This window comes from Cuculus canorus, chromosome 2 (genome assembly GCF_017976375.1).
Source record: "Cuculus canorus isolate bCucCan1 chromosome 2, bCucCan1.pri, whole genome shotgun sequence".
NCBI classification, from domain to species: Eukaryota; Metazoa; Chordata; class Aves; order Cuculiformes; family Cuculidae; genus Cuculus; species Cuculus canorus.
This window is the reverse complement of record NC_071402.1, coordinates 29,147,232-29,174,398: the sequence shown is the minus strand read 5'-3', so window position 1 is coordinate 29,174,398 and position 27,167 is coordinate 29,147,232. Positions and strand designations below refer to the sequence as shown.

The following is a 27,167-nucleotide window of genomic DNA, read 5'->3' as shown; positions in this document are numbered from 1 at the left end:
TTTATTGAAAATAATTATTGTTTGTAAATTGAAATCCAAATTGTCAATAATATTGCTATCATTTAGACCCTGAATTTTACGGATGCTGATTTCAATTGAAGTAACTGGAAATCAATGTTTTCTAAGGACAAACATTTGAGAAACACCTTTAATTCCTTTTTAGTTACCTAATTCAGTTACGCCAAAGGAAGAAGAAAGCTGATGTTATATAAAAGCTGAACTAATAAATTCCTCCAGTACTGTAACTTTAGTTCTATATGTGGGTATACAATCCCTCTACCTCAACCAAGCAGATATTTTCCTTCACATGTGCTGTTTAAACAGCACATACAACCTGTCCTTCAAATACCTTTTTAAAAGAAATATTAGTACTGGCAGACAGTATGTTGCAGATGAACTTTGGCATACCAGAAATATCTTGCTTAAAAAAGTACCTGCCCTGGAGCATGTTACAAGAATGTCAAACTCTAAACTAGGTCAGCCTTGTAATACTGAGCAGTCTTCTCGTGACAAGAGTGGTGTAAACAACGTGCTAAGTTTTTCTGTGCAGTTATCACACTCATGTTTGCCATATGTCTCTTGGCCTGTTTTTATAATTTCTTTATTGCTATTGTTTGGTACCCAAAGCTTTTATATGTGGACACTGGAATATGAGAAAGCTGCCAGACGTGCCCACTTTTCCCCCAGAGAGGAGTTGTAGGAGGGCTGTTCCCTGGGTCACAGCAAAGTTCATCATTGTATAAGAAGTTATCACTTGCATTCCTAGGAGAACTTCACCTCAAACCTCAGGAATCCTTACAGATTTCCTTCCTTTGCAGTGAATGTTATTGACTTTACAACTGCCCAGAGGGATATGAATCCTTTAAGAGGCTCAGCACACTCTCCTGTGGAGGAAGTGGCAGTTGGGTGACAGCAGCTGGAAGCCTCATGAATGTCTTAGCCAAGCGCAAGAAGTGAATGTTGGAACTAGAATGGGGACTGATAAATTGCATGTTTCATAGAATCATGGAATCATAGAATGATTTGGGCTTGAAGGGATGTTAAAGATCATCTAGTTCCAATCCCTTTGTCACAGGCAGTGACAATTTCTGCTAGATCAGGTTGCTCACAGCCTCATCCAACCTGGCCTTGAACGCTTCAGGGGATGAGGCATCCATTACCTGTCTGGGCAACCTATTCCTGTGCCTCACTACTCTCAGAGGAAAAAATTTCTTCCTAATATCTAATCTAAATCTACCCTCTCTCAGCTTAAAACCATTACCCCTTGTCCTATCACTACACACCCTGATAAACAGCCTCTCCCCATCTTTCCTCTAGGCCCTCTATAATTACTGGAAGGCTGCTGTAAGGTCTTCCGAGAACATTCTCTTTTCTAGATTGAACGATCCGAACTCTCTCAGCCTCGCCTTGTATGGAAGATGCTCAAGCCATCTGATCGTCTTCTTGGCCGTCCTCTGGGCTTGCTCTAACAGAACCATATCCTCCCTGTGCTGAGGACTCCAGAACTGAATGCAGTACTCCAGGTGAGGTCTCATCAGAGCAGAGTAGAGGGGCAGAATCACCTCCCTCAACCTGCTGGTCACACTTCTTTTGATGCAGCCCAGGATATGGTTGACTTTCTGAGCAGCAAGAACACATTGCTGGCTCTTGTCAAGGTTCTCATCCATGAGCACCCTCAAGTCCTTCTCTTCAAGGCTACTCTCAATCCATTCACCACCCAGCCTGTAATTGTGCTTGGGATTGCCCCAACCCATGTGCAGGACCTTCCACTTGGCCTTGTTGACCTTCATGAGGTTCGCAAAGTCCCTCTGGCTGGCATCCCTTCCCTTCACCGTGTCAACCATAGCACACAGCTTGATGTCATCAGAAAATTTGCTGAGAGTGCCATCAATCCCACTGTCCGTGTCCGTGTCTGTGACAAAGATGTTAACTCTGCTCCCAATATGAAAAGTCACTTGTCATTGGTCTCCACTTGGACACTGAGCCATTAACCACAGCTCTTTGGGTACGATGATACAGCTCATTCTTTATCCACCAACTGTTCCATCTGTCATTAAAATGGTTATTACTATCCAGTGTTCTACATTTCAGCATGTATTTGGAGACATTTATTTGTTTGTTTGGGTTTTTTTCTTCTGTACAATGGATGATCCAAGAGGTCTTTTCCAGCTTGGTGATTCTATGAAAATGGACAAATAGGACAATTAATACAAAGTAGATTACTGAAATCTATTCAATTATGTTTGCACTAAAATTATTTTAGGGAAAAGTATTCATTTGCTCTGATCACAACTGATTTCAACAAATGTCAACCAAATTAATTAAAGATAAATTAAAATAACATCTAGATGTAACCAGCCTTTCATTGTACACTGAAACATTGTGCTCTGTAATTCTGCTGTCCTGAGTGTATTCTCATTTGCTGTCAATAATTGACATTTTTGTCCATGAAACCAAATACTCCATTACAGCATAACTGTTAATTGATGAAAAAAACAAACTGGCAATAAGCTTGAAAGTAAACACAGCTATTATTTAACAAGCAAACTCCCATTAATCCCATTACTGACCTCCTTAGTACATAGTTTAATTATGTCATTGGAATGCATGCTTAACATTACCCATAACAGTTAATGAGCTGATTCTTCCAAAGTCACCTGTTCCCATTAACTAGTAATCTAATCAAGGCTAATCCCTACATTTCGGCGAATGACCAATAAAAATCAGGCAGGTGGTCCTGAACTCTGCAGCCTGACTTCAACACTCATTAATATTAGGCTTGTGAATTAGAAAACCACTTGCCAGCACAAATTTAATCTAGATCAGGCTTAAATCCATAGTCACACTTCTGACAAAATAACCAGAGGAAACAGTATGGTGTTTTGTCACCATTTTTTTTTTGTTAGCTGCAGAGGGATAAATAGTGCTAATCAAGTATGAATATGATAGAATGAAATTAAGCTTTTACTTTTTGTGTGTTTTTATTTTAAGTCTCATTTGAACCATAAACTTGTGTTTATTCCAGTTCAATTATTTATTTATGTGGTCATGCTGATTTTCTCCCCACAGACCACGAAAGTAACTGTTGCCCTTGACGGTATGAGATTAAATTTTCTTGGCTTAATTAGTAAGGACAGGGAAGGAATTGGGAGGAACAATTTGGGCCTGATGCAGTTTATGCTGCTGCATGTGACAAAATGAACGAACATCAAAATAATTAAGTGGAAAACCAAAATCAGCGTAGTGGATTCTGCCCAGTAACATAGCCAGTGCATTTCTCTGGTATGTGGGTGGTGGCAAGTCAACAAAACTCTATAGTAGCTTAGCAGTCTGAGGGTGTGATCACTGTGTGGGACATTTGAGATATGTGGTGGTGAATTGCTCTGCATCAAATACAAACTAAGGACTTCATCAGAAAATAGAGCTGATGGTCAGGAAAATGCATCCAAAGTATGATGCAGAGAAGCTGTCTGTCCTCTCATATAAATAGTTCTCATATAGGTATTCTTCAATTCTTTTAATTTGGTTCAAACACATCTCATTTTCATGATCACTTATTTCAGCAGGGATGCAGCCCCTTTATAGGTAGATAGGATGTGCAATTTCATATTCAATAACTGTACAGATTGGGAAAGCAGATACAGTTAAATTTTGAATTGTAGATTTCCATTTAAAGAACAGGCACAGAGTGACCCCAAACCTGTAAACTAGGCATCGGTAGGGTTTTTTTTTAAGTAACTGGAATTAGAGGCAAAGTTTACAAGACAAAATAAGTAGACAAACCTGTTCTTAGCAAGAACATTGTTTCCTCATTTTTGCTTTCTTTGTGCAGTTTGCTAGAAAATTGCCTGTAATGGACATACAATTTGTGGTTCAAGTATCCCTTAAAATAGGTTCCAGAAGGCAGATCGCAGTCAGCTACTGTATAGTAACTTCTTAATATACACGTGTTGCTGTATTTCTACCAGTTACCTGGTGTTCATCATATTAGCTACTGCTCAAATTGTAGTTTAATCCAGACAATTTATTGCAGTTTGTACTGGTTTATTCCCAGATGTGACATTCCTGTCACTCATCGACTTTCCAGGAGAAACAGAGTATACTGAAGTGAAAACAAAGATTGGACATGAAGCCAAGTGCCAGAGAAACAGAGAAGCACAGATGAGGAAAGTAATTTTCAATGCAATCATCTTCCACCAAGCTACATATTTTTTTAGAGATTTTGGATTTATATTTTAAAATTTGAGAAGCAATAAGAGACTTCATTTAAAATAAAAGAAAACTAGGTCTTCTTTATTGTAAGGTTGCTTTTATACCAAAAGAAATATCTCATTACTATTACAAAATCTGTCACCACCCATTTTCTCCTTGTGCAAGTGGAGAAATGCAGATTTAGATCATCTGCTAATAAAACGCAAGGCTTGTGACCCTGCTCTTAATCTCAGACCTACACTATTTCTGATATGAACATCATGGGTGTTTTTTAGATGAAAAGTATCTTAAAAGTATTTGTTTTGTCACATCTTAAAGAAGAGCATATGTCTCAGGAGATTATAGAGAGGAGTACGAACTAGTCTAAAAAGTCAAGTAATTGGAATTTACCTCATTAAAAATGGAACAATGCAGAGAGGACAAAAACAGGTGCAAAAATGGGCTTATAGATAAAAAACCTGCCAATCTTGTCATTTCAAACTCATTATATTCTAAGCAAGAACGTACTTTCTTCACATTTCAGAATTACAAAGAGAGATTTAGCTTCTGTACCTATGCAGCTAAGGTAAGTTCTGCAGATGATAAAGACATGCCATAACACGTTATTAATATTGTAATCATTACAAAATAATCATAATGAATTTCTAGTCTTCAGAAAAACTGATCAGACTGGAAATGTGCCCTGTGTTTTACCTGTCTGTGTTAGGTAAATAATCAATCCTTTCTCTGACCACAAAATACAATCCACTGACTAAGAAAATCCTTGGACAGAAATGCAGGAATACACACACAGGCTATGTCTTGCTTGGGGGACAGTTGAGTATCAAAGTGTTACTTGTCCACCCCTTTGCATTGCAACAACCTGCTTTCTCCAGGACAGGTTTGTTAGAGAAGGGACTAGTCCAAAGAAGGATGGACTTCATTGATTCATTCTATTAGGAACCAGACATCAGCCTCACCTACTCAGGACAGCACTGCAGATGCAGCCTGAGAGCTCTTTAAGGCGGTTCCACTCCTAAGATGCCAGACAAGTATTTATCTCAATTTTTCTTTAAAGCTGCTATTTTTAGAATTCCAGTTCCGGAATTTCAAAATTATCATATTCAATTATTCAGACTTTTAAAAAAAATATTCAAACTACCAACTGGAAATTTGATTCTTGCAATAATATCTTCCTCAGCCAATGTTTGGAAGTGTTGATCACACCCATTCCATAAGCAACCCTTTACATAGATAAAAGATGGCTTCCACCACATAGTTTTTCTTTTCTAGGTTAAACAATTCTCAGTTCTTCATCTTTATTCACATTTTATGTTTTCAGAACTTTTTTTTCTGGGCTTTTTTCCATTTATTCCCCTTGTGCATTTCAAAGTGTGGTAGATAAAAGCCAATGTGTTCACCTAGATATAACACACAACACTTATTCATTAACTAAGAGCTAAAATTAACCTTTGTTGTTGGCTTGTCTTAAAATAATACTGTTAGCTCAAGTTCAACTGCACAAAGCTTTAGTTTGATACATTTTGTACTTGACATCCATAGCGCTTTCTGCTTAGCATTACACCATCCCCTGAGAGCCTGAATATTTATCATTTAGTAGTTTGTTACAGATTCTTCCCTGGTACATCTTTTATCTTCTTTTTAAAAAAATAGGTACCATACTTATCCTTCATGTATCCTGTAATGTCACACTTCATTGCTAGTGGTAGAGGTCTTGTGGTGACTAGGTCCTGAATTACTTGGACATGAAGTTCATTAGTTGTTACGGATTTTTTTTTTTTAATATCTTGCTATTAAATAAAAGGTTCTTAAAATCAGCTTGAGCCAATCCCAAGGAAAAATGATAACCGTTATTTTGAACTTATTTGGTTTTATTGCAAGTGATAGGAACAGTTATAGTCATTTTAGGAACACCATTGGGTAAAATCTTCAGAATCTTCAAAATTATCTGGTGAATTTGGGGGTTTGCTATGTAGCAGTCAAGCAAAGTCCACCACAGGGAGTGTAAATACCATATCAAGAATCATAGAATCATAGAATCACTAGATTGGAAAAGACTTTTGAGATCATCAAACCAAACTGTACCTGCCCACTGCTAAATCATATCCATAAGTAATTAACCTACCTCTCTTTTAAATATCTCCAGGGGTAGTGACTCAAGCACCTCCTTGGGCAGCCCATTCCAGTGTCCAATAACCCTTCTGGCAAAGAAATATTTCCTAATGTCCAATCTGAACCTCTCCTGGCACAGTCTAAGGCTATTTCCCCTTGTCTTATCACCTATCACTTGGGCAAAGAGATCAATACCCACCTCTACAACCTCCTTTCAGACAGCTGTAGACAGTGATAACATCTCCCTTCAGCCTCCTCTTCACTGGGCTAAACAACTATATTATATATACAACCCCGATATATCCTACCCCTTCACTAGGCTAAACAACCCACAGAAAGAAAGAGCTGACTGTCTGCAAAAATTGCAAGTAGGGAATTAAGTAATTCGAAATTTTAATCATAGAATCATAGAAGAGTTTGGGTTGGAAGGGACCTTAAAGATCATCTAGTTCCAACCCCCTGCCACAGACAGAGACATCCCACTAGATCAGGCTGCCCAAGGCCCCATCCAACCTGGCCTTGAACACCTCCAGGGATGGGGCATCCACAGCTTTCCTGGGCAACCTGTTTCAGTGTCTCACCACACTCACGGTGAAGAACTTCTTCCTTATATCAAACCTAAATCTGCCCCTCTCCAGTTTATACCCATTCCCCCTTGTCCTATCACCACAAGCCTTTATGAATAGTCCTTCTCCATCTTTCGTGTAGCCCCTTTCATGTACTGGAAGTTCCCTATAAGATCTAGTCCGAGCCTTCTCTTCTCCAGGCTGAACAAGCCCAATTCTCTCAGCCTGTCCTTGTATGGGAGGTGCTCCAGCCCTTTGATCATCTTTGTAGCTTTCCTCTGGAGCTGTTCCAACAGCTCCATATCCTTCTTATGTTGAGGATTCCAGAACTGGACACAATATTCCAGATGAGGTCTCACAAGAGAGGAATAGAGGGGCAGAATCACCTCCCTCGACGTGCTGGCCATGTTTCTTTTGATGCACCTCAGGATACGTCTGACCTGCTGGGCTGCGAGTGCATATATTTATTTTTTTTTTTAACTATCAGTTTATTCTTTACTGCATCAAAACAATGCATTCTATTTGGCTTTGAGAATTTGTACAGGTAAATATCAGCACAGCAAATTAGGAACTTCAAGTAGTTTTGTACCTCATAAATGTTAGGATAAAACTAAGTCCTTTTAAAGGCAGAGATGTTTCAAAGGCAGTTGTGAAAGATTAGACAGTGTGTGCTGCTGCTAGTTATGATGGGAAAGAAAACTCTAGGAAGGAAGACCAGTAATGAGAGGGATCCCTGACATATGACTTAATTTCCTGTGAGAGTCTATATAACTTTACAAACTCCATTAATTTAAGTGATGAAGAGAGTGTTAGTAGTATTTAACTATAAATTAGTAAGTTAGTAAATGTGTGTTTCTCTTGGCTCTTCTAAAGTTTGTGTAGAATTAAAATCTTGATTTTTCAGGAAAAAAAAAAAAGATTGTTTCCAAACTTCCTAAACATTCTTTTTTTTTTGCCATAACACCTTTTCTGTGACACCTCAGCTTTACATTTGTTTCCTCTCTCTTTCCTCACACACATACATAGGACATTGCACGTAGAAGTGATTGAAGGTCATTCAGTGACTGAAAAACATGAATTTTAAGGGAAACTGAGGAAGGGATAGAAGAATTATTGAAGGTAAAGTCTTTAAAGATGTTTTAAATCACTTCCCTCTGAAATGGATAAGCAATCTCAGTTTAAACTTTCATAGATTTTTAATCTAAAAGAAGACATCCAGCTTCAATACTAAACTGTGGCAAAGATAAACACCTGAAAGAAAAGTTTTGCAATGGGAATTGTTAGGCAAACTAATTGTAAGTATTGTGAATGACAAAGCCTAGAGTAATTAAAATATGAATCCCTAATTTCACTAAGAATAAGCCACCTGGCAAAATTATTCACTGGATTTTGTGTACTGCATTTTAGTATATTTTAGCTCGTCTATTTTGTATTTTCCCAGAGTAATTCCGCTAGCAGTTCAGGGATTAGCAGAAGTCAGAAGCATTCTTTTGGCATGGAGTCATCTTACTTCTTAGCTGAGAGTATAGTTGTAGCTATTCTATGACAGTGATAAAGAACAATCAGCTGCATCCTTATTTTATTATAATAATTTATCTATGCTGTACCAAGAAGTTAGTAAGTGGATTCAAACTTTGAAGTTCTGTTTAGATTTGGGGAGTTTTGCTGCATTTAAATTTATTAATATACTTGAGGTCACGATGTCCAATCAGTTGCTAAACCCATATAAAAGAACTACTGATCCTCCAAGTTTGTGTACATATGTAAAGTGCAAATAGACTCGAAGAGACACATATACAGACAGAAAATACAAATAAAACTTGTTTCAGGTAAAACATTCAAGGTATGTTTTTTGGAGAGCTCGCTATGTGCTTTGGCATTACTTTTCACTAAGGACGACTTTGTTCCTTTAAACTTGGCTAGGAAAGGAAATAATAATAAAAGTTTGATAGCCCCTTGATCAATATAGCAACAGAGAAATTCCTTCATGATTTTGATGACACTAGGGGAGAACAAGGACACTGAAACTGCAAGTAAATTTGATAGTTTTATCTTCTGTAGTGGTGTTTTCTAGAACAAAACCATAGTAAATATTGAGGGCAAGTGCAAGCACAAATGACGTTGTGATCAAGCTCTGTTCCAAAATGATTAGAAATACAAAAACATTTGTAAATTATATGCTTAATATCCTGAAGATGAAGTCCTTAGATTTCACAGTTGTCAGACAAGGAGTTCTTCCTGAAGGAAGGATGCAGGAAAGAGGTTATGTCCCTGCAATTCCTTTAGCCTTACAGGAGAAGTCTATTATTTATCAGAAGAGTTACATGAATACACACATGCACACACACATGAACGGAGTCTAAGTCTCCAGGATCCCTACAATAGAAGTCTGAAGTTCACTTAAATAAACTGTAAAGCATCAAATGTATGTTTTCTCACATACTAAAGACCTTTCACAAGCTGTACTCTGCATATGCACAGGTAAACTGAGTACTCAGACAAATCACTCTGAAGGGAAGTGCACCTGAGCTGTGCTGAACCAGAGATAAAGCTTGTGTAGAGCATGAAATCCCTCACTTACTGGCCTCTATTGTGAGTTCCTTCCAGGAGCTGCGTGTTGTGAGACATGAAAAGAAGGGAGACTTTTGGAATAGCAAAATACTAACTCTTTCAGGGCTTTATCAACCAAAATTTTTAATTTGAATCCAACTAGGAAATCTCAGGTTCTCATTCCAAGCCATGAAGGACTGGGAATAAGGAGAAGATAAAGTGATGAATCTGTGATTTCTTTCATAGAAAAGACACATTTCATAGTCCTACAGTCTTCAAATTACAGGTGGATGCAAGGTCAAAACACTGGAAGCAGCTGCTCATCTGTAAATCTAACAGCAGGCTCGAAACAATGGAAAAACTCGAAATAGTGAAACAACTAAACACAAAATGTATAATTGGGTCTCCATCTGTACCATTTTAAAATCTCATTGAATAGATTTTAAAGATATGCTCTAGCTCAAACAGAAATTAGCTCAAAGAATTCCTGTGCCTACAAGGTCAGACATAGATGTTAACTAATTTACCATACACAAGAAAAGCATCTAGTCTTAACAGGTAATTGGGCACCCTTCTATAACATCTGGAGAGAGAAAGGTGTCCTTAGAGAGCAGTTTAGTCTGTCTTTCTCCATAGACACTGAGAAGATGAAACCTATCATTCATGCTGGCGTTTTTTGAAGTGTAGATTAGGACACAACTTTTTCATTCAGAAATTGACTTTTTTCCCATATGAAAATTAAAAGGCTCTTTGATACAGCAGACATAATATAAGCAAACTGATATGGAGTTTATAAACTTTCTTCCAAAGCTCAGAATCTGCATCCTTTCAGATTTCACATCCCTTGACCTTCTTTTTCAGGCAGCTATTTCATACAGTGAAAATTGAAAGCAGAAGTACCAAAACGCTGAGACGACGACATTTGCAGCACATGGCAAGTCAGAATGTCCCAAAAACATTTGCAACAGATAAGTTTCTCAGTCAAAAACTTATCAAACCTATTCCAATAATTTTTTGCTAAATCTCTGAGTGACTACATATTGTTTCAAACCATGGGATCTTATCTTGCCTCCAGTGACATTTATTTCTGCTAGTACGTTATATATTTTTAATAAAAAATATTATTTTTTTCTCAGCATGGTTAGATGATGGTTACTACTGAAATTATATTTTTTGGATGTATTTTAAACTTGCCCATTTTTCATCACCGTACACAATGGAGTTATTTTCAGGCATGACTGGTATCCTAGGGTCTGTATGCTGTGTATATCCCCAGTGAATATTCACTTTAGGAACTGTGCATGCCAACTTCCTGACTAGTAGATAAGAAGACAGCTATCCTACATACACAAAAGAGACCAGTCAGCACTGAGACAGCAGGAGTGCCTCAAACACTTGATCTCAAACAATTAGAGGAAAGCAGTAGCTGAAAGCATAGTATTAGGCTCTTTGAAGTAAAGGATAACATTTCTAGTAAGAGACACAATTCCAGCTTTAGATTGCTTAGATGTTATTTGCGTTTCAAAACAGACTACATTTAGAATTTAATTAAAGCCTATGGGGCTCCGTGTTGGTTTAAGAGTCAGGCCTTACTAATCTTTTTTCAGGTTCAATGGTATAGCTTGCATGGGTCTCTGAAATTCAATCAAAATTTACAGTAAGTTATTGAATTAGAAAAGATTCTGTGTCAAACAAAAACCCGCCCTGGCTAGACAAACTAAGTTGTCTAAGTAGTTGGCCTAATGTACGCTTTAATGTAGAAAAGTACTGGCAAAATTTTTTGGTGCCTGTGGGGATCTTACTTCAATTCTGACAGGGAAGTATCCACAGTTCCTCCCGATTCCAAAACAAAGAGAGTATTCAGGTGTGGGGAATCTCTAACAAGTATTCCTAAACAGACAGTTATAACATCCCTCAGAGTATCTGAGATCTTCAGAAGCAAAATAATTGGTATTCCATAGATCTTATGATCAGTGGCCCATATCACAGTCAAAATCACCACATCTGCAGGGAAATCCTCTAGTTGCACTTGCAGGGTGAGAATACAATGGAATCTGTTTTGTTTGGTTTTACATTTTCTATATTTCAGTAATCAAACTAATAGAAATACTTGTATCGGAATGCGTAAGATACTAGTGGCTGCTACTCAGAAAGGAAAATCACAGGTAATACAACTGATCATCGACGTGCTGCCAGCAAGTGAAGAATTACTGATATCTGCTAAAATGCCCTGAAGTGGAAAACTCATAGATTGGCTAACTCATAAGTATACCCAAAGGGAAGGTTTTAAAAGAAGCAATTTAAAAGTCTGTACAACTATGTCTTCTTTGCCCACATAATAAATACTTTGAAAGCAAGTTGTGAAAGTTAAATATAATGAGGCCAACAAAAGAATTATGATATTCTAGGCTGTATTAATACATGAACTATTGTGTTACTCTGCCAAAATATTTTCAGTAAATGCAATAGCAGAATTTTCATCTCCTTTATAATTCATAGACATTTTTGTTAATCTGTAGTAAGTTATTAAAATCCAAGACACAATGGAGTCAATAGCAACAATAATAGTAGTGCTTAGTTGCAATGTGGTGATTTTTCCAGCACAGATTTATGAGTATTTACTATCTATCACCGTAAGTGGGCTCAGTAGAATTAATCTTATAGTAAAATCTTATTTTGATATAGGTTACTATCAAATTAAATTATGACCAGCAAATTTTAGAAAACAGATAATAAATTGTATTGATTCTTTCTATCAAGTTTGAATTCTTCAAATGTGTGAGGGAAGCAGTACAGAAAGCTTTATTTATTGGTAAGCAATGTTTAAAGGACAGTTCCAAATCCTAATAACAGATTACCCCAAATTGTACTGCTATTCTTCCTCTCCAAAAAGTAATACAGCTACTCTGGATCTTATATACTCTGTGAGTGCAAAAAAAACCTTTTCCTGTTTACCACAATATTAGTCTTCCTGTAAGAGTAAAGACCAAACATTATGACTACCAGCTCTGAGCTGTCAATTTATGCTTGAATCACAGAATCATAGAACACTTTGGGTTGTAAGTGACCTTTAAAGATTATCCAGTCCATCCCCTCATCATCAGCTGGGGCATCTTCCACTAGATTATGTTGCTCAAAACCTCATCCAGTCTGGCCTTGAACACTGCCTTGAACATTGCCTTTAGTTCCAGGAGCTTATTTAGGGCTACATATAATAATTTCTCCCATAATGCCACAAAAAAAGTTTATTTTCTCCTTCCTTGTCAGAGCACCAATACATTTTGAAACATATATTTTCAAATGGTTTCACTTATTCTAAAACATACTGAAAGCCCAATATTAAGGAAAAAAATATCTTTCCATAGGTTGGACTCAGTCTCCATTATTACTAGTACTTTCTTTGATGAAACAATGGAAAAGAAGGAGGGCCTCTGTTGCTAGTGTGCCATGCTGAGTCTAATGAGCTATACTTGCAATACCCTGATCTCCAACAATCCTTTTCTAAAAGCTTAGATATTGCTGTTGGGCAGTACTTCTTTATCTCACCGGAGAAAGTCATGGAACAGGCGATCTTGAGTGTTATCATGAAGCACATGCAAGAGAACCGGGTGATCAGGCCCAGTCATGGGTTCACGAGAGGCAGGTCTTACTAAACTAACCTGATCGCCTTCTATGACAAAGTGACTCGACTACTGGATGGGGGAAAGGCTGTGGATGTAGTCTTCCTGGACTTCAGTAAAGCCTTTGACACAGTTTCTCACAGCATTTTGCTTCAGAAACTGTCAGCCTCTGGCCTGGACAGGCGCACACTCTCCTGGGTTGAAAACTGGTTGGATGGCCGGGCCCAAAGAGTGGTGGTCAATGGAGTTAACTCCAGCTGGAGGCCAGTTACAAGTGGGGTTCCCCAGGGCTCGGCAGTGGGTCCAGCACTGTTCAATGTCTTTATCAATGACCTGGATGAAGGCATCGAGTGCACCCTTAGCAAGTTTGTGGATGCCACTAAGCTGAGTGGAAGCGTGGATCTGCTGGAGGGTAGGGAGGCTCTGCAAAGGGATCTGAACAGGCTGGACTGCTGGGCTGAGACCAATGGTATGAGGTTTAAGAAGGCCAAATGCCGGGTCCTGCACTTGGGGCAAAACAACTCTATGCAGTGCTACAGACAAAGAGAAGTCTGGCTAGAAAGCTATCTAGAAGAGAAGGACCTGGGGGTGTTGGTTGACAGTGGACTGAACATGAGCCAGCAGTGTGCCCAGGCGGCCAAGAAGGCCAATGGCATCTCAGCTTGTATCAGAAACGGCATCACCAGCAGGTCCAGGGAGGTTATTCTCCCTCTGTACTCGGCACTGCTGAGACGGCACCTTGAGTACTGTGTCCATTTCTGGGCCCCTCACCACAAGAAGGATGTCATCATCTCAGGGTTTTGGTACTTCTGCTTTCAATTTTCACTGTATGAAGTAGCTGCCTGAAAAAGAAGAGCAACAAAGCTGTTGAGGGGGCTGGAGAGCAAGTCTTACGAAGAGCGGCTGAGAGAGCTGGGGTTGTTTAGCCTCGAGAAGAGGAGGCTGAGGGAAGACCTTATTACTCTCTACAACTACCTGAAAGGAGGTTGTGGAGAGGAGGGAGCTGGCCTCTTCTCCCAAATGACAGGGGACAGGACAAGGGGGAATGGCCTCAAGCTCTGCCAGGTGAGGTTCAGGCTGGACGTTAGGAAAAAAAAATTCACAGAGAGAGTCACTGGGCACTGGAACAGGCTGCCCAAGGAGGTGGTCGAGTCACCTTCCCTGGAAGTGTTTAAAGGACTGGTGGATGAGGTGCTGAGAGGCACGGTTCAGTGAGTGTTAGGAATGGTTGGACTCAATGATCCAGTGGATCCTTTCCAACCTAGTTATTCTATGATTCTATGATTAAAAATGTTGATCCAAAGGGCAATTTGCGATATAAATATTATGGATCACTAGGGTTTACATGATACTGTTGATTGATAAGAACCTGATATTAATATTGTGTGGTTTGAATAAATACCCAAAAATGAACACACAGTTCACATCCATTAACCTAGTGAGGTTTGCATGCTTAAACCAATTTAAGATACTGTTGATCCTTTTTCTGTCTGATTGGACCTTGAAAACCATAACCATAGATCATCTCACCACATATTAGATTTTACTTCCACAGAAATGCAAAGAATAATAAAAAAGACTGGTAAATAATTATAGCTAGGGTAGTTTTTGCCATGGAAAGACTTATACATCTGTCACTATTCATAATCTATCTTCATGCCACATAGTCCTTCAGAAAGAAATAAAGGGCAGCATTTGACCATCTGGGCTCCCTTCAGATACATTACTTAGACTATCAACAGCACCACTTCGCGTCATAATTCCTGATGAGCAGAGCTGTCAGCCAAACAAGTAGTGTGGCCAAAAAGGACTTGAACAGTGAGCCTGCAAGACAGACCATAGTATTTTATTTTTGTTTGTTTTATAATAAAAAGTAAGTTTCCTAAACTCTACCATAGCTGTAATACTTGGTTCTGATACATTAATGATATCAAAACATGTCTTCATTTGTATATAAAATTAGAGAGGTTAAATAATGGTAATCCATGCACTAGCTAGAGGAAGAACGAAAAGTTTCCAGAGAATCAGCAACTGTTCTATCTACTAAGCTGACACATTTTCCACTGACTATAGAAATTGTTTTATTTAATTTGTATTTCTGTAAGAAATCTGTACTGCTTTTGTGCAGATAGAAATGCATTTTTAGCTAGCATCTTGTGTTTCCTAATTGTCCATTTGAGCTCTTCTCAAGCAAAACTACACGCTTTTGAAATAAGAAAATATTATCTACCTTATCTATCATGAATATCTGATAGCAAATAATTAATTACTCAATGGCAAAGCAAAAGTCTCTGTGCTTATTTGAAATGTAATGTAATTCTGTTTCCTGTATACAGAATGTAAGTGAAAAAAAAAAAAAAAAGTCTCTGGAAACTATTAAGACGAGGTAAAATGTTATTAGTGATTACCTTGGAAACTGGTTCCTCAAATGCATGGAAAAAAGTATGAGCAAAAGGCATATTTGATAAGTCAGATCATCCTAGACTATGAATAGATACCTAAAGCTTATTAACAAATATTAATTAGTTCTTGGCATGCCCAGTGACTGCTTGCATGGCTAACTAGTATCTTTTATTAACAAAGCATTAAAAAATTACTGTTATCTGCCACCCATTATAACAATCAAATTCCAGATTTTTGAGACACCAGTTATAATTTGGAACTAGTTGTCACAACTCTCTCTTGTAACAATCTTTATATTTTCGTGTTTTATGAAAATGAACATTTGTTAATCAAGTAAACAAAGACTGGACAATTTAATATATTCAGTAACAGATATTATAAGTAATGAATCTGAATATTGAAAGGTTTTGATGCATTTCAGAAAATGTAGTAACATTTTATGGACTGAAAGTGATGATACAATGCAATACAGAAGTGCATTTTAAACATGAATATTCCTTGTCTTGGTGCAAAGCCATCGACTACTAGGAATTTGTGGATTTTCTGTAGACCAGGATGGATGTGCTTGTTACTCGCTGAAAGTCTCTACCTGTCTCTGACATAGCATATTAAAGCTAAAGACAGACTATTGTTTTGTAGCTAGGAATGCAGACTACAGAATCTCCCTGCTTAACCCAGGCTGTTTCTCTTTCTTTTATGGAGGTTATTGTCCCAGTGTTCAGCTGGCTGAAGGACTCTGTGTGTGTATCCTAGCTCACTTCGGACAACCTCAGGTTGGAACTGGGATTGTTTATCCTGCAGAAGAGGCTGGGGGAGACCTCATTGCTCTCTACAACTACCTGAAAGGAGTTTGTAGCGAGGTGGGTGGAGATCTGCTCTCCCAAGCAACAAGTGATAGGGCAAGAGGAAATGGCTTCAGCTTGCACCAGAAGAGGTTTAGATTGGATATTAGAAAAAATTTCTTTACCAAAAGAGTTGTCAAGCATTGGAATAAGGTGCTTAGGGAAGTGGTGGAGTTACCATACCTGGAGGTGTTAAAAAAACATGTGGATGTGGCGCTTCATGACATGGTTTAGTAGGTATGGTGGTGTTGGGCTGACATTTGGACTTGAGTATCTTAGAGGTCTTTTCCAGCCTCAGTGATACTATGACTTAATGATCATGGTGAATATGACCTTAATTTTATTTTTTTTTCCTGAAAAAGCTATGATACTTTATACAAGCCCCTTAAGGTGCAGGAAACCAAGAACACTGTTCATAGCAGAAAGCATCTGGAAAAGGTACTACCTTCATTTGCTAACTTCACATCCCAAAGAAGAGACTGGCCAAACTTATTAAACTTGCCTTCTTCCACTCATTTTTTCCTTGTAAGTAAAGAAGGAACCAATTGCCAGACTAGCCCCTGCTGACATTTTACCTGGTCTTAATAGTTTCTAGAGACCTTTTTATCTTTTCCACGTGTGTTCAGTTAGATATGCTGAAATGTTAAATATATTGGCAAACATACATATAGATGGTCACTCTGGGAGCACCTCTACTGGTCTTATGATCTGATTTTAAGCAGTCACCTGGATTGTCCATCATCACTATTGGAGTGCATGGAGGGTTTTATGTTTGGGAGGTTCTCAAACAAAAAGTGCTTCCTAACATGGCCTGTGAAGAAGTTAAACAGTAGCTAAAACAGAATACGGGGTTTCAGCGTGTTTGGTCTTTAAAATGAATGCTTTTGCCACAGCTAAACCAATTCAGATCACATAGCACATTACTCAGGGAGCAGCCGTGGATGCTTGCCAAGCTAGTAAATGTCATCAGAGAGAGCAGCACTCGTGGGCCTGAAGATCTATTTGCTTGAGTCTGCTTGAACTCAGTGTGGTGAAATATTAAAAGGCTGATGTGAGGGACACTGGGTTTTGTGATATCTAAAGAGAAAAACCCAGGCACAGAGAAAACAGCATGTGTTGCATTGTAGACTGGGGGATTTCTCCTCCCCTTAAGCCAAATAAAATTTGGAAATCCCAGAAGTTAAGAGTTTACAATTAGGGTTATGCCATCTTGTTCACCATCACGTCTTTGTATGTACACCAGCTTCCTGTAGTAAACACAGTATCATCAATAACAAAATCACTGGGAACTATTCAGTTGCCCAAAGACAGTCTTATATCACTAAAGATCCTTAGGGTTTCTCACCTGGTCTTCAGCTGTTGTTCCAGAAGGTCATGTGTCTTCTGAAGATGCTGTGTGACACAACTGCTAGTATTGATGTCTCAAACACCCCCAAGGCATCTCAGCTGGCAAGAATAATCAGCCTGCAGTTATTGCTACAAAATCCATTATTGATCATCTGTCAAAATGTGAGACACTGCTGATCAATCTGTAGCTAAACAGTCTTTCATAAGTCATCTAAGGGCAAAGGACTTTATGAACAGCTGGTCCTCCTGTGAGGATTATGTCAAGCCCTCATTTACAGTCTTAAACTTGTGAGGCTTTTCCTTCGTTTTTCTCTACTCGCCTGAAATAAACCTTGCCATCTACTGCTTACTGCTAAAATCAGTTGACTGCAGTGCAAAGGTTCTGCATAACTGCATTTCACTCTAAAACAAGCGACATATGTTATGTGTATTGTACCATGACCCAGAAATTGTGATTTAGCTTGAAAAAGCTGGAATATCTGCCTGTGGATATTTTTTCCCCTTTTGTGGGAGAAATTACATTTAAAAGCAGCTAGTAATCTATCTTTTCCATGTCATTGACTAAAATTTTCCAGAAATAACAGAAAGGTAAGGTACTTATCATAAGACCTTCAGTAAAGGTACAGAGAGGTGACAATGTATTAAAGGAATTAATTCCCCCAAACAAACAAAAACTCACAATGCATTCAGAGTGGATATTAATTTTGTCCCATTTTCATAACCACATTGAATTAATGAATTTCTAACACAGATTCTTACGTTACTGCTAACTCCCTAGATTCTTTTTTTAACAGCAATTTTTAGTAGTTAAATAACATCTTAAGTGTCTCGCTGTCTCAAGTAAGCATTTATATGTGAATGCTGGAAGCTAGGCTTTACTATCATTTACATTAATTTGTAATGTTTAAAGTTTTCATTTTAAAATGACCACAGAGAAAAATCCAGTCCTCATCCAAGACCGCATGAAACACACAGTTTTGATAGGATGACAGGAATATCCAAGAAACAGATTATTCCTTTAAAACCCAGAGAGGTGCCTTTGTAATTTAAACATCTACCGTCCTACCATCCATTCCTACACTGGTAATTACCTTTACAATGTCCTGCTGTCTCATTGAGCCCCACGGACCCGCTCTGTGTCTTGGGAGAGTGCCTTATGGTGCAGACAGCCTCCCAAACATCCACTCCAAAGGGACAGTGTTTATTGGCTCTCCCACTAGCTCCTGCAATCATCAGTCCAGGGGCGGTGGAAAACTCAGCACTCTGTTAATGCATTTGTGTCATTTACAGTTCAAATCAATGAGCCAGTACTGAATTTCTTTCTGCGGTGTCCCATCCTACCCAGTGCACTCTTTCCTGCTCAGTCTTTCCCCATGAGCAGCTCTGGGTTTGCTCTCAGTAGTAAGTGATACAAAGTTGACAGCAACACTGTCACTCAGTTTTAGTGCTCCCAGGCATTTCAGCTCCTCAGCACATTTCTAATCCGGCCTCTGAGCTCTCAGGAGACGTATTTGGCCTCACTGTGTACCCTTGGCTTTCGGTAGACCTCAGCCCTGTCTTCTGGACATTCAAATACTTTTCATGGGAGAGTACTCCTCGGCAGCTGCCAGCTCTATTCTTTTCTCAACCTGTTCTTGCATGATTTAGGATTATAATCCCATTCCAATAAATAAAAAGCAGAAGCTACAACACAGTACAATTCCTGACAGGAATCAACAAGAATCTCCTGGCTAAATGTGACTACTTCTTTACCTGCAGTGTACGTGCTTTCTTGTCAAGTCTGATCTTACAAACATGGAAAAATAAGGAAAGGCTTCAGACTAGAATCCACAGAATCACAGAATCACAGAATCACAAGGTTGGAAAGGACCCATTGGATCATCGAGTCCAACCGTTCCTAACACTCCCTAAACCATGTCCCTAAGTACTTCATCCACCCGTTCCTTAAACACCTCCAGGGAAGGCGACTCGACCACCTCCCTGGGCAGCCTGTTCCAGTACCCAATGACTCTTACTGTGAAGAATTTTTTTCTGATATCCAACCTGAACCTCCCCTGACGGAGCTTCAGGCCATTCTCTCTAGTCCTGTCCCCTGTCACTTGGGAGAAGAGGCCAGCTCCCTCCTCTCCACAACCTCCTTTCAGGTAGTTGTAGAGAGTAATAAGGTCTCCCCTCAGCCTCCTCTTCTCAAGGCTAAACAACCCCAGCTCTCTCAGCCGCTCCTCATAAGACTTGTTCTCCAGCCCCCTCACCAGCTTTGTTGCTCTTCTCTGGACACGCTCCAGAGCCTCAACATCCTTCTTGTGGTGAGGGGCCCAGAACTGAACACAGTATTCGAGGTGCGGTCTCACCAGTGCCGAGTACAGAGGGAGAATAACCTCCCTGGACCTGCTGGTGACCCCATTTCTGATACAAGCCAAGATGCCATTGGCCTTCTTGGCCACCTGGGCACACTGCTGGCTCATGTTCAGTCGGCTGTCAACCAGCACCCCCAGGTCCTTCTCTTCTGTGCAGCTCTCCAGCCATTCTTCCCCCAGTCTGTAGCGCTGCATAGGGTTGTTGTGCCCCAAGTGCAGGACCCGGCATTTGGTCTTGTTAAACCTCATCCCATTGGTCTCGGCCCAGCAGTCCAGCCTGTTCAGATCCCTTTGCAGAGCCTCCCTACCCTCCAGCAGGTCGACACTTCCTCCCAGCTTAGTGTCATCTGCAAACTTGCTGAGGGTGCACATCTGCAAACTTGCACTCCTATGAGCAGCAAACTGACAGCACTTCTACATGTCTTTTCTCCATAATGTGGCTCTTTACAAGGCAAATTATTCGTGACAAAGAAGGATTTCCTATATGAGCTTGTAAGGAGCCATTCACATCCACAATATTATACAAGTCATTCGATATGAGAAGTATCCTGAATAATAAAGAAAGCAATTCTGCTATCCAGATTACAAAGAGCTGGGTCATAATCATAGAATCATAGAATCATAGAATAGTTTGGGTTGGAATGGACCTTAAAGATCATCCAGTTCCAATCCCCTGCCATGGACAGGGACACCTCCCACTAGATCAGGCTGCCCAAGGCACCATCCAACCTGGTCTTGAACACCTCCAGGGATGGGGCATCCACAGCTTCCCTGGGCAACCTGTGCCAGTGTCTCACCACTCTCGTGGTGAAGAAATTCCTCTTAATGTCCAGGCTAAATCTGCCCTTCTCCAGTTTATACCCATTCTCCCTCATCCTATCACGTCAAGCCTTTATGAATCTCCCCTCTCCTGCTTTCTTGTAGGCCTCTTTCAGGTACTGGAAGGTCACTGTAAGATCTCCTCTGAGCCTTTTCTTCTCCAGTCTCAACAAGCCCAACTCTCTCAGCCTGTCCCTCATAGGGAAGGTGCTGCAGCCCTCTGATCATCTTTGTAGCCCTCCTCTGGATCTGTTCCAACAGCTCTGTATCCTTCTTACATTGAGGATTCCAGAACTGGACACAGTATTCCAGATGAGGTCTCACAAGAGAGGAATAGAGGAGCAGAATCGCTTCCCTCAACTTCTTTTGATGCAGCCCAGGATACAATTGGCCTTCTGGGCTGCGAGCACACATTGCCAGCTCATGTGGAGCTTCTCATCGACCAACACCTCCAAGTCCTTCTCTGCAGGGCAGCTTACAATCACATTACCCCCATCATGTACTGAACACAGGGATTGCCTCGACCCAGGTGTAGGCCCCTCATGAGGTTCTCAGAGGCCCACTTCTCCAGTCTGCCCAGTGCCCCCTGGATGACATCCCGTCCTTCCGGTGTGGCAACTATACCACTCAGCTTGGTGTCATCTGCAAACTTGCTGAGGGTGCACTCAATCTCTCTGTCAATATCATTGATAAAGATATTGAACAGCACTTGTCCCAGTATGGACCCCTGAGGGACACCTCTCATCACGGATCTCCATCTGGACTTTGAGCCATTGACCACTACTATTTGAATACAACCATCCAACCAGTTTCTTATCCACCGTACCATCCACCCATCAAATCTATATCTCTTCAATTTAGAGAGAAGGATGTTGTGGGGGACGGTGTCAAAGGCTTTACAGAAATCTAGATAGACCACATCCATCTGTTTACCTGTGTCCACTGCTGTGGTTACCCTATCATAAAAAGCCACTAAGTTGGTCATACAGGATTTGTCTCAGGTGAAGCCATGCTGGCTGCCATTAATAACCTACATGTCCTCCATGTGCTTTAGCATAGCTAAATCATACCTTCCTTCTCCTTTTGGCGTATGATCTGGCTAGGCAGGAGAAGGACATCTAGGTACAAAAGAGGCTGAGAAATTGCTCAAAACAAATCTACCTATAGCTGGGACACCACTGACTGCTTCCTTCATAGCCAGTCAGATGCACTTCCAAAAAACCCAAGACTTTTAATCTGCTTTTTAGTGATCTCTACACTTCTTTCTCTGCCTTTCAGAGCTATTTGAAGATCATCATTAGACTTAAAAATACATATACCCTTAAAATTCTTACATTTTTTAACTGACCTAAATCTGTCCTTTCAAGCACAGCACCTGGGTGTTGGAGGAGTCATTGCTCTGGGGAGAACAGCATAGAGGGCCTGCTGGAAAAGTAGAATCAACTGTAGGAACCACAAACCCATATACAGGGTCTGGATTTGAGAGAGGATCACAGGACACATCTTCCTTTGCTTCTAGGACTTTGCTTCCAGCTTTTTCAGGCGATTTGCAAAAGAAAGTTTCTCACTTCTGACGGCTCTGTAGTGACTCATGAAAGAGAATGCAGCCTGTTTATTCCACTGATGGCTGATAACCATTTTGCAAAACCATAATTAGAAGTAATGATTAAAGTCTCAGCAGCCATACTGAAGGCTGAAATGACCAAACTCGCTGTACATTATCCTGCTGTGTCAAGGTTAGACCACGCTGCTGTCCCTGCTCCATAGACAGAACTCACCAGGGTTGTTAATTAATGTCTTTCATAGTCGCTATCTGCCCTCACAATTTCTCCTCAATCAGGACTGTCAGACTTAGTAGCTGCTTTTAAAAATTGAGGGAACATATAGAAAGACCTGGGTTTTAGCATACATTATACATAAAAACATCCATGTCAACCGACAAGAATCCCTCCTTTCAAAAATACAGCTTTGTAGACTAAAACCCAGCTGTGAGGAAAGGCAATTTTACATAAAGGCAGTGCTGTTCTGCCTGTCATTCTCTCCACTCTCAAAGCTGTGAGGGCTGCTCACCACCTCACATAAATATGCCGGAAGGAAGGAAGGAAGGAAGGAAGGAAGGAAGGAAGGAAGGAAGGAAGGAAGGAAGGAAGGAAGGAAGGAAGGAAGGAAGGAAGGAAAAGAAAGAAAGAAAAAGAAAGAATGAAAGAAAGAAAGAAAGAAAGAGAAAGAAAGAAAGAGAGAAAGAGAGAAAGAGAGAAAGAGAGAAAGAGAGAAAGAGAGAAAGAGAGAAAGAAAGAAAGAAAGAAAGAAAGAAAGAAAGAAAGAAAGAAAGAAAGAAAGAAAGAAAGAAAGAAAGAAAGAAAGAAAGAAAGAAAGAAAGAAAGAATATGTTCACAAAGATCAGCTGATGCTAAAGAAAGTTTCTCAGGATAATACCTGCCCTTTGAAGCATAAGATTGATAATCTGCAAGATTTGCAACTGTGGTGGGGTTTAGTGGGTGATGTGTCTTGTTCAGGTCTCAGAAAGCACAGGTCTTGCAAAGGTTATATGCATGGTTGCTCAGGTTTCAAAACATGGGCACTCCTTATGTTCCCATGTTTGATGATTTACAAAAGCTTGTTTAGACTCTATTAGTTCTCTGGCCTTTGGATAAGCTTGCAGGATCCAAATTCAACTCAAATGTGAAAAAGGTCCTCTTACTTGGAGATTTTTTTCTTTTTCCTTCTTTCTTTCTCAGCAATCCAGATGTCAAAGTTCATTTCTTTGGTAATTATTTTGTATGTGTTAAAATATTCAAGTATTTAATTTAAGTTGCTCCCCATAATTTAAATTTAAATTAAAAAACCTTCATAGTTGGTTATGGACTGTTATTCTACTTACTCCTTCCGTAGTTTACCTTTGTTGTTTTTTCATTTGGAGTCCTCCATTTGGAGTGTTTGATCTCTTGTTTTTAAGTAAAATCTTGAATTTTCACCATGGAGGATTTGTCCTAGTTTCTTTGAGATTAGAAATTGAACATGAAGGCATCCATTATCAGAAGATATTTGACGAATAAAATGTAAATTTAAGTCAGGTTTAAATCAAGCTCCAGTTAGTGGGAGAACAATGTTCCTTTAGCAAATGTAGCACAAAGGGGTTTGCTGTTATCCATTTTTTTCCTAAATATTTTCAGCCCTGAGATAAAGCTTTACATAAACCTTGTAAAGAAAAAAACCTCTGAAGGATCTGAATTTCTATCCTGCTAAGCACAGAAAGCTCTGGTGAGTCACTGCAAAGCTTTTCCAAACTTATCTGAACATGTCTGATGTGGGATTTGTGTTGGGGCTGCATAGGCACAAGTACACTCAAAGCATATCCTGGAGTTTCTGGCTGCAAACTAGTTGGAAGGATCTTAGAGCAACTTTCCTTGAGGCTGCCTGGGGTTCCATGGGGCAGAAAGAAGCATATAGATTTGCAAACATTAAAAGAATAAAATAATTTAAAAAAAAAAGAAAACAAACCACAAACCCCAAGCCACTTCAAACGCTCAGTGTCTTGGGGTTTGGCTCAAACAATGTCAGAGTATGCAGCTTCCAGCTCGGTTGCAAAACTTGTGCATGATGCAATGGGAAAGAGGTTGGAGGGGTTTGGCCCTACTTGTCTGCACTTTGGCAGCTCCCCCAGGGGAGTGATGCTTCAGTGCCGCCTCGTGGCTTCCTACTCCAGAGAGAGGGGTCATCCCATAAAGATATGGTGCCACTGCTACCTTGTGTTTACTCTGTGGTATGGAAGAACTATTCTATTTTTTTTGAGACCGTAAACAGAGGCTGTGGAAATGAGTTTGTGATTAGAGCCAAGACTTCGATTTGGTGAACATCTATGGCCCAGTCAATGCTGCAGCTCTCTGGAGTGTATTTCGTGCTCTTCGTGGCATTAGGCAGCTGCCACAGGGAGGGCTACTTTGAGACAATCAGCATATAGTCCCGACAGCACCTTTCTTCTCCAGAGCTGCCATCAGGTTCCTTCATTCACTCAGGACTGATCCTTCTGCTAAAGTCAAGCACTTGCAAAAGCCACGGGAGAAGGGAAAATCACAGCTAGCCACCTCTTGCTCTAAAACACGACATATCATCTTGCACAATCATAATTAAGAGTCCTAACAAAGCTGCAGTACCAGGCACCACATGAGTTTTCACCTTTGGGGAGCAGCACGTGTAACAGGTCAAAGATCTGCTTTAGTCCTCTAAATCTTTCCTTTTCTAAACTGGAACTGAATGAAGAATTTTGAGCATATCAAACTCTGCAAAGCTTTGCCCTGCTTGGCTTCTACTTCTCTGTTGAGCTTCAGGAACTAGGCAAGGCAAGTCAAACTATGCAGACTTCTTGTACAAATCCAGGAGATACCGAACATTTCAAAAAAAAAAGGACAAAAGGGTCAGACATGATACTGTTCAGAGTAAAATGAACTTGCTAAATTTTGAATCGTTTCTGCCTGTGGTGTCATTATGGTTATTATAACTTAGGGGTTTTTTTTAAATGAACATGAAACACCATTACTCTTTGGCAATATCTGCAGGGAAGTTGAGTTTGAAAAAAGCTGCTGCCACAAGCGTTTTTAGGGTTATAATTGCCTGCTCTGACAGCCAATCCAAAGTCTCAATTTAATTTCTTGTATTTTGTCAAAAATATAATTAGCTTTAAACTTGTGTTGAAGATCTGCAAAGCTAAGGTAAGCAAGTCGTCTGTAGCTGGATCCACCGTTCTGTTGGGTATCCCATCCCTAATCCTTGCCTATACAGTGGCTTACAGTAATTTTCCTTGTGATAAAAAGAAATTACAAGCACCTAGCATCAATTAGTCATGAAAATCTCTAGGTTCTTTTTCCTGTTTGCTACTTAACAGTTCTTCTAACATTCAGTGCAGTTACAGCTTAATTTTAGATCTCAGGATCTTAAAAACTGTCCTTCATCTCCCTTCCTAATCACCAGCATTTGTAACGTGCCCTTGCACTCCTAAACTTCACAAGTACATGGTGTTTTGAAGCTGTGAATTTCTGCACAACTAATTTCTGTAAACTCACTCACACTCTAGGATGTGAGATTTGCATAAAGCTGAAGTGGGTTTGTTTTACGCCAATATGTTTACACATCAAACAAAACTGATATGCTACCTTTGTTTGGAAAACATATCCTAACTCAAGGGAAATGTCGTACGTAAATATTACAAACTCTACACAAATGTATTCTCTTTCCTTCAGTCATGTTTGAGATTCAGCATTCTTTTGGGAAATGGTGTTTCTGGACATGTCTGCTGTGTAGAAATGATGCTTCTTGTCAAATAGTAATTTATTACATATATGTCTCCTACAATGGGAGGCATAATAGAATGGTCTTTCCTGTGGCACCATCGGATTAAAAAAAATGTTTGCAAAGTTTACCATAACTATTTTAAGTATAACAAAAATCCAGATAATGATATTAACAACAGAAAATGAAATTGAAGATATTAGAAAAGCATAAATTTTCTTTTCTGCTTTCTTTCTGATTTTGATGTCTTTTTTGCTTTTCATTTACTTTCTTCTGTTTAAAAATGTCACCTCTGTCAGAGACCTTTCTCCAGGCAACATTAAGGAGTCCTTTCTGCCAACATAATCACAATAGTTTCTGCCCCTGTAGGTATCCTGAAACAATATGCTAGGATCATGCATGGAGTTCCAGGGTGAAAAACAGGAATAAAAATATTAAAGATCTTCTGACATCTTTTTGTGCTAAGTGCTGCTTCTAAACATTGTAAGTGAGGAATCTTGTTTTACATCATATTTTGAAGATAGAAAGTTGAGAAGAACATTATCTTGGGACTTACTTGCTGCTGTCAGTTTATGTCATAACATTGCATTTATTTTAATGAGGGGGTGTTATATTTCGTGTCTGGCTATGATAACTCGCTTAAAACAAATGGAAAAAGATATGAAAGCCAGCAAATTCTAAAGTATTAGATATTTTTATAGCTAATGAGACCACTATTAAATTAGAAAACATAAGAAAGATTAGAAATTTCAGCATACAAAAAGCTGCTGGACTGGAGCTCTCATCCAAGCAGTATGTACAACTGCTTTTTTACCAGAGAGTACTGCACAATGCCATGCAGGGTGTGCTATATTCTATTATGTCCCTCCAATGTCGGCAATTGTTGACTTACAATCTCTTCTATCCTCCTGTAGCAGGGACTAAAGGGAAAGACAGCTGCTTGGTACTGGTTTTTAATCCAAGCAAACTAGAAAGCGTTACATAGAAGCCTTTACTTCCATCTGACAGAAGGAAAGAGACATCTGTTTCCTTGGGACAGCATTTATCCCCAGA

At 39.6% G+C, this 27,167-nt stretch overlaps 1 long non-coding RNA gene across 2 annotated transcripts; it reads right to left on the bottom strand.

Moving 5' to 3' along the window:
- Positions 1-75: 75 nt before the first annotated feature.
- On the bottom strand, positions 76-25,199 carry LOC128851271 (uncharacterized). 2 transcript variants are annotated; one of them, XR_008448573.1, is made up of 3 exons: positions 24,466-25,199; positions 17,651-17,804; positions 76-2,179 (listed from the first exon to the last, which is right to left on the bottom strand). It is a non-coding gene; the product is annotated as an uncharacterized LOC128851271 (long non-coding RNA). The 2 variants fall into 2 exon arrangements; XR_008448572.1 differs by lacking the exon at positions 24,466-25,199 and adding an exon at positions 18,744-19,153.
- Between the last annotated feature and the right edge of the window lie 1,968 nt (positions 25,200-27,167).